This window comes from Ambystoma mexicanum, chromosome 4q (genome assembly GCF_040938575.1).
Source record: "Ambystoma mexicanum isolate Mex_15411 chromosome 4q, UKY_AmexF1_1, whole genome shotgun sequence".
NCBI classification, from domain to species: domain Eukaryota; kingdom Metazoa; phylum Chordata; class Amphibia; order Caudata; family Ambystomatidae; genus Ambystoma; species Ambystoma mexicanum.
Genome location: NC_090928.1, coordinates 93,439,216 through 93,451,333, shown reverse-complemented (window position 1 = coordinate 93,451,333; position 12,118 = coordinate 93,439,216). Strand labels below are relative to the sequence as shown.

The 12,118-nt window shown below is 45.3% G+C and overlaps 1 protein-coding gene across 1 annotated transcript in view; it reads left to right on the top strand.

Moving 5' to 3' along the window:
* SLC24A3 (solute carrier family 24 member 3) overlaps window positions 1-12,118 on the top strand; it is a 1,254,778-nt gene that overhangs the window by 1,047,966 nt on the left and 194,694 nt on the right. The window lies entirely within an intron of this gene.

The following is a 12,118-nucleotide window of genomic DNA, read 5'->3' as shown; positions in this document are numbered from 1 at the left end:
AAACATTTGAGATCCTGAAACCGCTGCCAACACGGTCCAGAGTAGCAGAGGCAAAACAAAGGTGTGTCTAATGATCCCCAGGTGTTGTGAGAGGGAATTAGAATATCCTTCTCTAAACACATTGGGCCTCTTCATGAGTGAGCAGTATCCCAGCGGTAAATCCTCTGGGATACCGTCCAATGCAATTTGCGTTGCCGCCACTTAGTCCAGCGCTATTAGCACCATATCACAAGTTACAGTACCACTGTAAATCCCCATTTATGTCGAGTCCATTGGACTAAATGCAGCATTTTCAGGGCAATTACTGCAGCAATATTGTGCTGCAGTAATTGCACCAAAAATCGGTAGAAAGTCGACGCATTTGTGACTGCTCCGAGGTTCGGCCAAACTTGGGATTGGACGAGTGGTAATGCGGTGGGAATAGCATTACCCCTGCCTTTTTACTGCTCCGCCCAACTCCTGAGGAGACCCATTGTCACATGCCCACATCACTGCAAGTGTCCACTTGTGTTCCCAAGCCATATCAATGTATTTTAAAGAAGGGCCCAGTAATCTTAAACTCTGCATTGTATTGTTCATAGTTGTAACAGTTTATTGAGAGGCCACCCTCAACAAGGGGAGTTCCTTCTCTCCTCACTCAAGGTGTCACGCAGCTAACTGTTTAATAGATTATTTTATTCAGCCCTATCTCCAATTCATCTAATAACCCTTGGATCCCTCCCCCTGAGCTATCAATGAGCCAAAAATGAGCCCGGTGTCCAGGAAATATGTTTAGGTTTATTGGGATTACATTTAGTCAAACTTGCACTGAAATGTCAAATACCACTTTATCGTTGGCACAAAACGATAAACTTCTCTCAACATAAATAAATCACAAACCTGAGTTGAAAATAATACATATCACAATTCTTTACTTTCTACAAATTACACTTCAAGAAATATTAGTGCTTGTCAGTGAACACATTGATAGATGCAATGCTGTGCAAGTTCAATTTTCCTGTGCACCTAAAAGGCTAGCAGTTTAGTTGTACACATTTGTGCAATTGCATATTAGCAATTATTATTTCATTCACACCTTCTCCTTAAAATAAACACAGGGTGAATTAGCTATTTATTTTTCAGGCCCTCCCTCCCCCCTACTATGATCTGGGTTGGGGAAGTCTAACAAAAAAAACAAAAAAAACAACAAATTTAATAATTTGGGAATTTTTGATTTTAGACCCCCCCTCCACTAAAAGCCCTGTGTTAGGGGAAAGTTGGACAACAAGTTTGGACTGATCTAAAAACAAAGACACCCCTCTTCCTTAAAGAAGTCAGGGTCAACAGGACAAAAAGGATTAGCCAATTAAATGATAGGCTACACACTGGGAAGTGAGCGTTGTTAATTTCGAATTTTAACAAAAATCACCCCGAAGTGTTCTGCCTAAGGGAATTAATTGAATTAATATTTTTAGATAAATAGTCTAAGGATCCACACATCCCCCATCCCCCATAAAAGGAAAGGATTTAAGGCAAGCAGATTCCCCCACCTTTTGGTTTCCTAGGGTTCAGTTCTACTTGCATAGAAATAATCTGTTTAAAGTTCAGGATAGCCAGCTGCATTTCAGGACACTCTGGAAAGATGGGGCAGGGGTCTGGTCACTCCACTCTCAAGGATGGCCTACCACTGTCCACCATAGGACACAGTCAGCTTGTAAGCCGTCCTAGAAACAGTTGAGACAGCTCCACCCAGATGCACTCCCAGCAATATCTTCTCGGGTTTCCTTGCAGCTGTCAGATGGTAAGTTTCAGAAGCCCTCCTGATGGTAAATGTCCGCAACTATCTCCCTTCCACCTTGTGAAGTCCACGTTATATAGCAGCAATGACACCCTCATGTTTACAATCTTGGGGAAGTACCCAACTAGGATTGGACAGTTAACCTTCTCTCTACTCCCAAATCCAGCCTCCCTCTCAGGATTGGTTTAGGGATCTGGAGCAACATATGGCAAATCCTATTTGCAATCATAATTTGTTGTAGTGTCAAATTTTGGCAAACATCCAGTTATGTGGCAACATTTCATAATTTTACTCACAACTGCCATAATTTATATATTTTCTGATTCAGCTAATCATGGGGACATGAATAAGACGACAGCCATGTATGCACAATTTTGCACAACTGTGTGGCACTTCTCTGCTGTTTTTACCAAACGCATAACTGTCAGAAAAACACAGTGGGCCTCATTACGAGTTTGGAGGTACCCATGCCGTTTTTAGCGACATGCCTATCCCCAAACTCGGTCCGGAAAAATGGGAATTACCCGGCCATTCTTACCTTTGCGGACCCGGTTATTCCCATTCGCGGGACCCGGTACGTCCCCCTTTCCACAGGGCTCAATGGGATTGGGGAGGATTCTAACAATGGTCCCATTAATGACGGGACTGTTGTTAGCATCCTGTTCTGCTATTGGGTGCCACTCTGCACATCTGGTTTGCCCAAGCATACAGGGCGGCCCCGCAAGCAGAACTCGTAATGAGATGGTGAGGCAACAATGGCACCGGTAGCACTACCAACGCTGTTGTTGCCTTACTGTCAGGGTTGTAATGAGGCCCAGTGTATTCCCCATATTCCTAATTTAACTCTCCACCCGTTCACCAACTCCGAAATCTGAGACATTTTCAGATCAGCCAGAAACCCATTTTAGATGGCCAGTACAGTTCCCTGACTCACAGGTGGGGGAATTTTATATCCCCCAAATCACCTGGAAATTACCAAAAAAATGCCACATTAAGAAATCAGACTTATGGTTGCTGTGGAAAAGGCCTAAATGACTTTAAAATCCTTTTAAATTAATAGTAAATGTTCATGTGGGACAAATGGCAATTCTCCTGCCTTCAGGCCGTTTGTTCTCACTGGGCTCGCCTGTAACCAGAGTTTTATTTTTAATCAGTCTCTTTTTGTTGGAAGCTTGCTCTTTAAAGTTGGAGATGGGGCCTCTCTTAATTGTACCCCCCCATCTTCACACCTTCTGTCTACATTCTGTTTGTGATCCAGCCAAGCCCAGTTGTCTCTGCACACAGCCTAGCCTTCAGTGGCAAAATCTTACGGGAAGTCCACATTTTATGGTAGTTGTAAACACTAGGATGCCAGCCGTCCAGTGGGGAAGTTCTTTATGACATGTGGTGTCCGCAGTCAGCAAAAGGGTTTGCCTCTGGCCTACAGAAGCCTTCCATGGGAAATGAAGTGGGCTTTTCTTTTCAAATGTCTGCAGATATTTTGCATCCAAATCATAATATACATTACTTTTCGTCAACACACACCATATGTCTTTGTCCCTGACATTTTTGTGTTCGCATTGGTACAATTTTCACATTTAAATGGGTTTGATATTCGTCTTGCTTTGTGACTTAAAATGCTGCTTTTCCTTTGGTAATGACTGGTAGGCCGTTTCCACATGGCCCTTCAGATTTAACTTAATAAATACACATGCAAAGTCTTTTTTGGGTCAGTGTTTAAAAATCCTGCTTTTCATGTGAAAGGGACCTTCAGTTTGGGACATCTGAAAGCACCCCACATAGTGGGGCAGTTGAGAATACGAGAAACTTCTGGGGACAATAAAACAAGACATAAAAGTTCAATGCATTTCAAGACATACAAGGCCTCTCACTTCATTTAAAAAAAACTCAGGAAATCCTGTCCTCACTCTCCTATCACCTCCCTCCCTCTATTCCCTGCTCCTCTGACCCTTCTGCAGCCACCCCTCCTCCCTCCTTATCTTCCTTTCCCCTTTTCTCTGCTGAAGAGGTTTCCAGACAAGTCCGATCTATGAAAGTCTCGTCAAAAGAAGGTTCACCCCTGTTCCTCCAAAACTATCAAGGACCACATCGACTCCCTGGCTCCTGCCCTGGCTGACTTCTGCAATCACTCCCTCGCCTCTGGAGTCTTCCCTTCTCCCCTTAAGCACTCCCTTGTGCACCCTCTTCTTAAGAAACCCTCTTCCGACCCCTCCTGCCCGGCAGACTATCACCCAATCTCCATCACTCCATTCCTGGGCAAGCTCCTGAAGAAACTGCCCATCTCCCAGCTTAATCTCCATGCTGATTCTGTTGGTAGTCTTCATGACCATCAGTCTGGCTACAGAGCTGCCAGAAGTACGGAAACTGCTCTCCTGAACATCCGTGAAGACCTGCTCTACAACCTTGACTCTAACACTCTGTGTGTTCTCATTTTGCTCGATCTCTCTTCTGCCTTTGGCACTGTCAACCATGCCATCCTGCTCAACCGCCTCCGTGATAACCTGGGTATCACTGGTCAGGCTCTGGCATGGCTGACCTCTTTCCTCTCCAATCGACCCTCCCAGGTCCAACTGGGGTCGTTCCTCTCTGACATCTTTTTCTCCACCTGTGGTGTCCCCCAGGGATCTAACCTCTCTCCCTGGCTGTTCAACCAGTATCTGGCACTCCTTGCCCATCACATCGCCACTCTATGCCCCAACTTTCAGTGCTATGCGGATGATACCCAGCTCATTTTCAGGCTACCCTTGGCCTCCTCCTCTCCTTCCCTTATCTCGGACTGTCTGTCTGCTATCCAGGAATGATGTGCCACCAATGACCTCTGCCTTAATGCCAGTAAGACTGAGATTCTACTCATCGGCACACCCACTCCCTCCTTCCCTGCAGCTCTCTTGCCGGCCTCTCTTGGCCCTCTTCCTGCTCCTACCTGCAAGGCAAAAAACCTTGGGGTCATCTTTCGACTCCACACTCTCCTTCTCTCCTCACATATCTGACGTCTCTAAGAAATCACACTACCAGCTGCACCTCCTCAGAGTTATTCTTCCTTTCCTCTCCTTCCCCCAGAAGCTCACTGTCTCCAGAGCCCTGGTTCTCTCCAAGCTGGACTACTGTAACAGCCTCTATCTAAATCTGCCTGCCTCTACTCTCCGCCCTCTCCAACTCATCCAGAACAGGACTGTGGGACTTGTCCTTGGCCTCAAGCCCAGGGACCGTATCTCTCCAGGGCTGAAATCTCTACACTGGCTCCCAGTGTCTGCGAGGATTAAGTTGAAAACCCTCTGCATTGTCCACAAGGCCTTCTGGGGCCTGGGTCCAAAATACCTTCAACTCTCTCTTCCTAAATATCGTCCTTCTCGAGCTCTTCGCTCATCCGCCTCCAACTCCCTCAGGGTCAGCCGCTTCTCCAAGCAACGAGTTGGGGGTAGATCTCTCTCCAGGCAAGGGGCCTCCCTCTGGAACAGCCTTCCTGCATCCCTGAAACTTGAGGATAACCATCTCTGGTTCCGGAAGCACCTCAAAACCTTCCTCTTTGCTTCTGCTTTCTCTCCCCCTCTCCCCTGCTAAATTCCTTACTGAAACTGCACTGATTCTGCAACTGGGCCACTCTCACCGATCTCTGTCCTTGGCCCAGCCACTCTCCCCTTGCACTGCCTCCATGGCAACCCTGCACTGCAGGACTGTCTCTGTATCCCTACAGCCCCCGTTACCAGCACTTGTCTGCACTTACCTTGCACTTGCCACCAGCTGGCCCGTATTATTTATCTTGTTTTTCTTCTACCCCTGTACTGCACTTTCCCATCTCCCTTTCCCCTTGCACTTTTCCCTTCCCCTCTACCCTTGCACTTGCGCAATCTGAATGAGACCTGGCCTACTAGGATTGTTGTCTGCCTTCCCTTTGTTCCGGCCTCTGTGCCTCGTCACACTTTGAAACACTTATGTATAGGCGCGTTACAAATGCCATATCATATCATAGCATATCAATGCAACATTTACCTCGATAGTAGATCACAAGTGACATGCCACATGTTTGTAGTTCACTTCAATAAACTAATTATCTCTGCCGTTCCCTGGAAGTTTAATTTCTCCCTAGGAATACGCATAGGGGTGGTGTTTCCAAAGTGTGGCTGCAAAGTTGTCATTTGGGTTGAAACTGGAGATGTCAGCTTATTTTGTTGATAATTTATTTGTGATGGTCGCTAGTTTATTCCAAACATGCCATTATGCAGATGTTGTAATCCCTACATCTCCTGCCCTCCAACTCATACATGGTCAGAGCTCCAATAAGTATCCCCACTCTAGTCCACTCTTTGTGGGCATCAGCCCAGTCCCTGTCTAGCTTATCTCCTGGGGTGACTTTGTTAGTATTCTGAACAGAGGATTCTGTCCAGAGATGTTGCAGCACATTGCGGACCTTACAACCCAATGGGTTCTCTCATGTGCCTCTGCCATGGCCCGGATCCTGGAATTGTAGCAAATCTTTTGCCTGCCTTTCATAAGCCTTCTGTAGCCTTTGCAGATGTTTTAAATCATTTGCTCCTGCGGTTTTTGATTACCCTCTACAAATATTGTATTGCAGTCGCCATATATATCGCACTTTTTACCATTACTATATTCGCAATGCGCTTTTGGTGGGAACACCTACAAGGGACCGCAGTCCAGAGTATGGGAAATTCTCATAGAGCTTTAGCATGCATGTGTGCATTTGGCCAAGATTAGGAATTAGATGGGCTGGCTATGCCCCAATAAGCAGCCCAAGAGCTCAGGCTTGTGCATGGGTGCAGATGGAGGTCATGAGAGTGCGCTAGTGCAAGAGACACATTATGCACCCATCTAGACTGAATTTGTCATAGGTTGGCACTGTATTCTAATGGCATAGGTGTTGAGACAAGTCTGGTTGAAGGAGTCAAAGACATAAGTGTCCAGCTAGACCGAATTGGTCCTAGTCAAAGCTGCATTCTAATTTTTGTGATGGATAGCCGTGCCTGGGGCAGATGTCCACCAAAGTCGTGTGTTAAACGGACCTTAAGCTCAGACGGAGCTTATCATTGTTATCATAACAGCAGTTGGTTTGAAGAAGTAGAATCTTTCACAGCAAACAAAAAGGTAGGAGGCTCTCACAATTGAGCATCTCGCGTTCACTGAGGACATAAAACTGAAAAGCGACTAGGATTACAGGATTACAAGGTCATGCTCATTATGAAAGTGTAGAAAGCTATATTGCATGCACCAAATCAGCAAGGCAGCATCGTTGTCATGGTCATTAGGTTCTAAGTGGGAGACAGTTCTCTACCTTTACATGATTGCAACAACTGCACTGGACCTGTTAACCAGAGCAAAACACAGAGAAAGAGAGAGAAACGTAAAACATCCCATTGTCTTTCATAAGTGCATTCATCCTTTCCTTGTACTTCATTTATCGGATCTATGTCCACGGGTCGCGCACAAAGGTCTGCACCGGCAGATTGCAGCACAAAAGGCTGCTTTCTGCTGGTGTGACCTTTTGTGCACAGTCCTCTCCTGGTCCCTGTCAGAGAGTCCTGCCTGAACCCCCAGCTGCTAAGTGGCACCCCCGTCCTCCTGCTCCCTTCCCCACTTACCTGATGCGAGCTCTGGCCTCCGACTGCCTGCTTCTCTGTGCTCTGCATACCGCGGTGCCAGCAATTCCAGAGGTGTGGCCATTTTATTTAAGAAGGATGTGTGATATACAGTGGACAAAGTGGAAGTAAATTTAGAAGACAGATATGTTGCGGTTAAACTACTTGAGGAAAATAGCCATCTAATGCTTTTGAATATCTATGCCCCCAATGCAGCTCAGAAAGAAATTTTCAACAACATAGATGAAGTGCTGAACAATATGTGGGGGCATGGAGATCATAATAGGAAGGCATTTCTACTCTATTCTGGACAAGAGGTGGATAGTTCAAGAGTGGTCAATTCCATACGCGGAAGGGCTAGAAAAGGTATTATAGATCTTATCCATACATGGGACCTTATTGATATCTGGCGAGAATTACACCAAAGATCTCGGGAGAAAAATGTTCATTCAATTCTTCATGGGACTTCTTCACGTATCAATATTTCTCTGGCTGGTAGGGGCATTTGTGGCAATGTGTGTAGTGCTAGTTTAGGCAATGTTGTGATCTCTGAACATGCTAGTATTGAGATGGATCTGGATAGATGGGGGTCTGAAAAGGAGAAAACATTGGAGATTAAACGTGAATCTATTATTAGATACAGACTTTTAAACATATTGAAGGTGAGATATCGCTGTATTTGCAGGAAAACAAAGGGTCGGTCAACAATTTGTCTGTTGATTGGGATGCCTTGAAATCAATGATACGAGGTGAAGTGATCAGCTTTGCATCTTGTAAGAGAAGACAACAAAGGCAGAACTCCTCAGGCTCAAAGAAGCATAAATATGTCTTCAATGCTGATTACTGAGGACTCTCTTGACAGTGAATTGCATTCAAGAGCAGAACGGGATATGATTTACTCTAGGCAGGATTTTTGGAGCACAAAGAGAAATCAAGCAATTTGTTGGTGAGCCGCCTGTACAACTAAAGAGAGAGGGGGGCTTTTTATTGTGAATGATGAGGGAGTGGTCTTGAAGAGAATTTGAGACATTTGTGAGGCATTTAAGCAGTATTATGCATCTCTGTATAGTGATGAGGGTCTTATTCATGTGTCCGCAGTGCTGAGTATCTGGGTCAAGTTGATAGCACTTTCCTGGACAAGCAGAACATACTCTCTCTAGATGCAGATATATCCGCCGATGAAGCTGTGGATTCTGTGGAGGTGATGTCTTCTGGGAAATGCCCGGGCCCAGACGAGTTCCCAATTTAGTTCTATAAAACCAAGATTGTTCTAATAGTAGATGTGTATGCTCTACTGTGTACATTAATCTTGTAACTATACATGGCATTTAAGGTTCAATAATTTGTAGTAGTCTAAGCAACAAAATAACAACTTTTTCAATTTGTTTGCAACTGGTGGTCCTATACATCACCCACAGATCTTTTATTTTTATTATTCTCATATTCATTATGTATTGGCCATATACAACATTATTTTCAATGGTACTGGTCTAATTTGTATAAAAAATTTGCTTTCGTGTCCATTCTGTTCAGGGCACACATAATATATAAAAAATATAGATAACATGTAGTGCCGAAACATAAAACACAATGTCATACAGTGCTATAAAACCTTTAGTCACATTATTTCTCCTTTCTTAACGCAGTTGTTAAACTTTTTACCAAAATGTTTGCTAGGAGACCTAATGGTATTTAGCTTAATTTGGTCCATTGGAATCAGACTGGGTTTGTGAGTGGCCAAAACCACTATGATAATTTGAGAGAATTATTCAATGATGTTCACCTTAGGAAATGCTCTTCGGAAGCATGTGCGGCTGTTAGCTTTGATGCCAAAAAAGCCTTTGATAGGGTAATTGGGCATACATGTGACATGTGCTGCTTAAAGTAAATGTTGGCCTGTAATTTCTTTCAGGTTTTTAAGGCTTTGTTTAATGGTGCAAAATCTGAAGTGTATGATAATGTTTATAGAATCACTAGCTGTTGTGATTAGAACACACCCATATATAAAGGGTTTCTCATTTGGCATCTGCATCCAAAGGTACCTTTGTACGCTGATGACTTCATAGTGTTGATGTCGGACCTGGAATATTATTTTTGAGAGCTGATTTCAACATTGCAATTGTTTGTTGGAGTGAATGCCTCCAAGACGTACATGTTTCTTATTTCATTTTCTTGCCATATTGCCATAGGGGCTTATTTGGTGTGGAACGGGAGGCATGGGCTGATAGAGGGTTTAAATACCAGGTTACTAGGGAGGCTAACAACATCAGGGTAAAACTTGTGGATATAGATGTGCTGTGTCGGGAATGAGAAAAACGTAATTTGACACTCTGTGGGAAATTGAATGCAATCAAAATGACTCTACTCCCAAAGTTATTATGTGTTTTCAGTATGCTCCTCCTCTCTCTTCCTGGTAAACTAATATTGGATATAAATAAAACGTTCAATAGATTTTTATGGGGTGACATTGAGAACGTGAAAATCCTGAAGGATATATTTGGGAGGTCTGTGGCACCTAGAATAAAACAGTACCACACTGCTTACATGCTTGCATCGCTGGCTTAGGATAGATCATGTTGATAGTCTGAATTGGGTCCTCATTGAGAGGGGCTCCGTCTCCTTGACTTCACTTGATCATTTACTCTACATGGAAAATAGGCTTCTGGTTAGTTTAACCCCTCTGTCAGTAAGAAAAGTAAAAAAGGAATGGAGGAAGAGTAATGATGTTCGTGAAGATAAGTATTCTCTTAGCGCAGATTTTTGTCTGTGGAAAAATCGTGGCATACAAATTGATAATCACATTGTTTCCTGGGTTGCGTGGCAAAAGTGGGATATTTGTAAACTAGGCCACTGTTACGCTCACCTGACTCCCACGGAGGCGCTGGCCTGGTTCGCGCTGCTGTGACCTCTTCTAAGGTGATGCGCAGGGTTTGGAAGACGGACTGGACCGGGCCCCCAAATGTGGCTTGCCTGGCTCGCAGAAGTATCCTTCTGTAGGCGAAAATAGGGGATTAACTGTCTGCGGGGTAATGCAATCGGCCTCCCACTTTCCCCTCTCACCCTCCTCGAAACCCTTCTGTGATTTCTCGTAGCGTCTCACCTTAGGGTCTGCAAGGACGAGCTCTCCATTCTGCTTCTGATGCAGGGGCGCGTTGGTATCCAGTTACTTCACTGGATTTTCGGATTGGTGAGAACCAAACTTGCTTGGCTTCCAGGTACGTTTTTTGATAAGAGGTTCCCCTTGTGTCCATGCATTAATGTACTAATGCTAGTGTCTTTTTCCCCATAGGGGCCGGGGTACGGAATGCCGGGGAACAGGCACCGACCCGAGATGAGAGGTGAAATCCTTGTAGAAATCAGGTAAGTCTTTAATGAGCGTTTTTTTGGTAATGTCTTTTCATTCGCTCATTAACGCTGATGTCTCTTTTTCCCATTAGGGGCCGGGGTCCGTAAATGGCAGGATGCGGCACGGACCCGAAATGAAGAGGGAATTAATCAACAGGTAAGTCTTAACATGGAGATTTAGCTTTCCTTATTCCCTTCTCTCTCTCACCTTTTGTCCTGGTCTTTTTCTCCCTAGGCGCTGGGGGCGTGACTGCAAATCCGGATGATCGCTGCTGAACATGGAGGCGCCCTGTAAAGGTGAGTGGAATGCGGCGCTGCAGCGATCGACGCAATGAGCTTTTAAATTAAAGTCTTCCTTTTCAGGATTGTCGGCGAGATGTCTCCGGGATGCGGATTTAGCAGGTAAGGACTTTTCCTTCTTCTGTTCTCTTCTTCTCTTCCTTTGCAGGTGATCCAGGTTGCTGGCAGGCGTGGCAGAAGTCAGGATGCAGGAGCAGACACGGTGAGCGTCCAGCTGCTAGATGCAGAACAACGCGAAGCACGTGTGGCTGTTCGGGTGGAGTTTAAATAGCCTTGGAAGAAGTTCCAGGTATGTATCCTTCCTCCATTCAGGTATGTATCCTTCCCCGACCACGCCCAGATGGTAAATTAGTCCCACAGGTAAAGTAGTTCCTTTCAGGCCTCAAGGAGGCCGGGATCCTGCAGCATGGTCTGCATCAGGTAAGTGCACCCAAGCACTCCCATAATGAGCCTGGCGCCTATGGCGCCAGGACTGATGTCTTTTATGAGCCTGGCGCCATAGGCACCAGGACACTGTCCAAAGGGCCCCTATATGGGGTTGCTGGGTCCTTCCTTGGGGACTGGATGTCTGCTTTCGGGGACGCAGGGCTTGAACCGGCTCCCCGGGAGCGGGCATCATGACAGCACTCCCCCCCAAGGCCCCTCCCAAGGTTGTTCCCTCCGGGGGTTTTGGTTTGTCTGGGAAGAGTCGGTGGAATTTCCTGACTAATCGAGGTGCATGCACATGGTCGCTGGGTTCCCACGACCTCTCCTGAGGTCCGTACCCCTTCCAATCAATTAGGTAGAACAGTTTTGACCTAAACATTTTTGAGTCTAAAATGTTCTTCACTTCGAATTCGGGCTCCCCATCTACTAGAATAGGTTCTGGAGGTTTGAGTAGTCGGGTTCCGGGTACCACTGGTTTCAGAAGTGACACATGAAAAACAGGGTGAATTCGCATACTAGCTGGTAAATCAAGTTTAACATCCACTGGGTTAATTATTGCCGTAATAGAATAAGGTCCCAGATATTTTGGGTTAAAAGTTCGAGGCACTTTGAGTGGTAAATGTCTGGTAGCTAACCACACTTGATCCCCAATCTGATACGGAGGTGCTTCACTCCGATG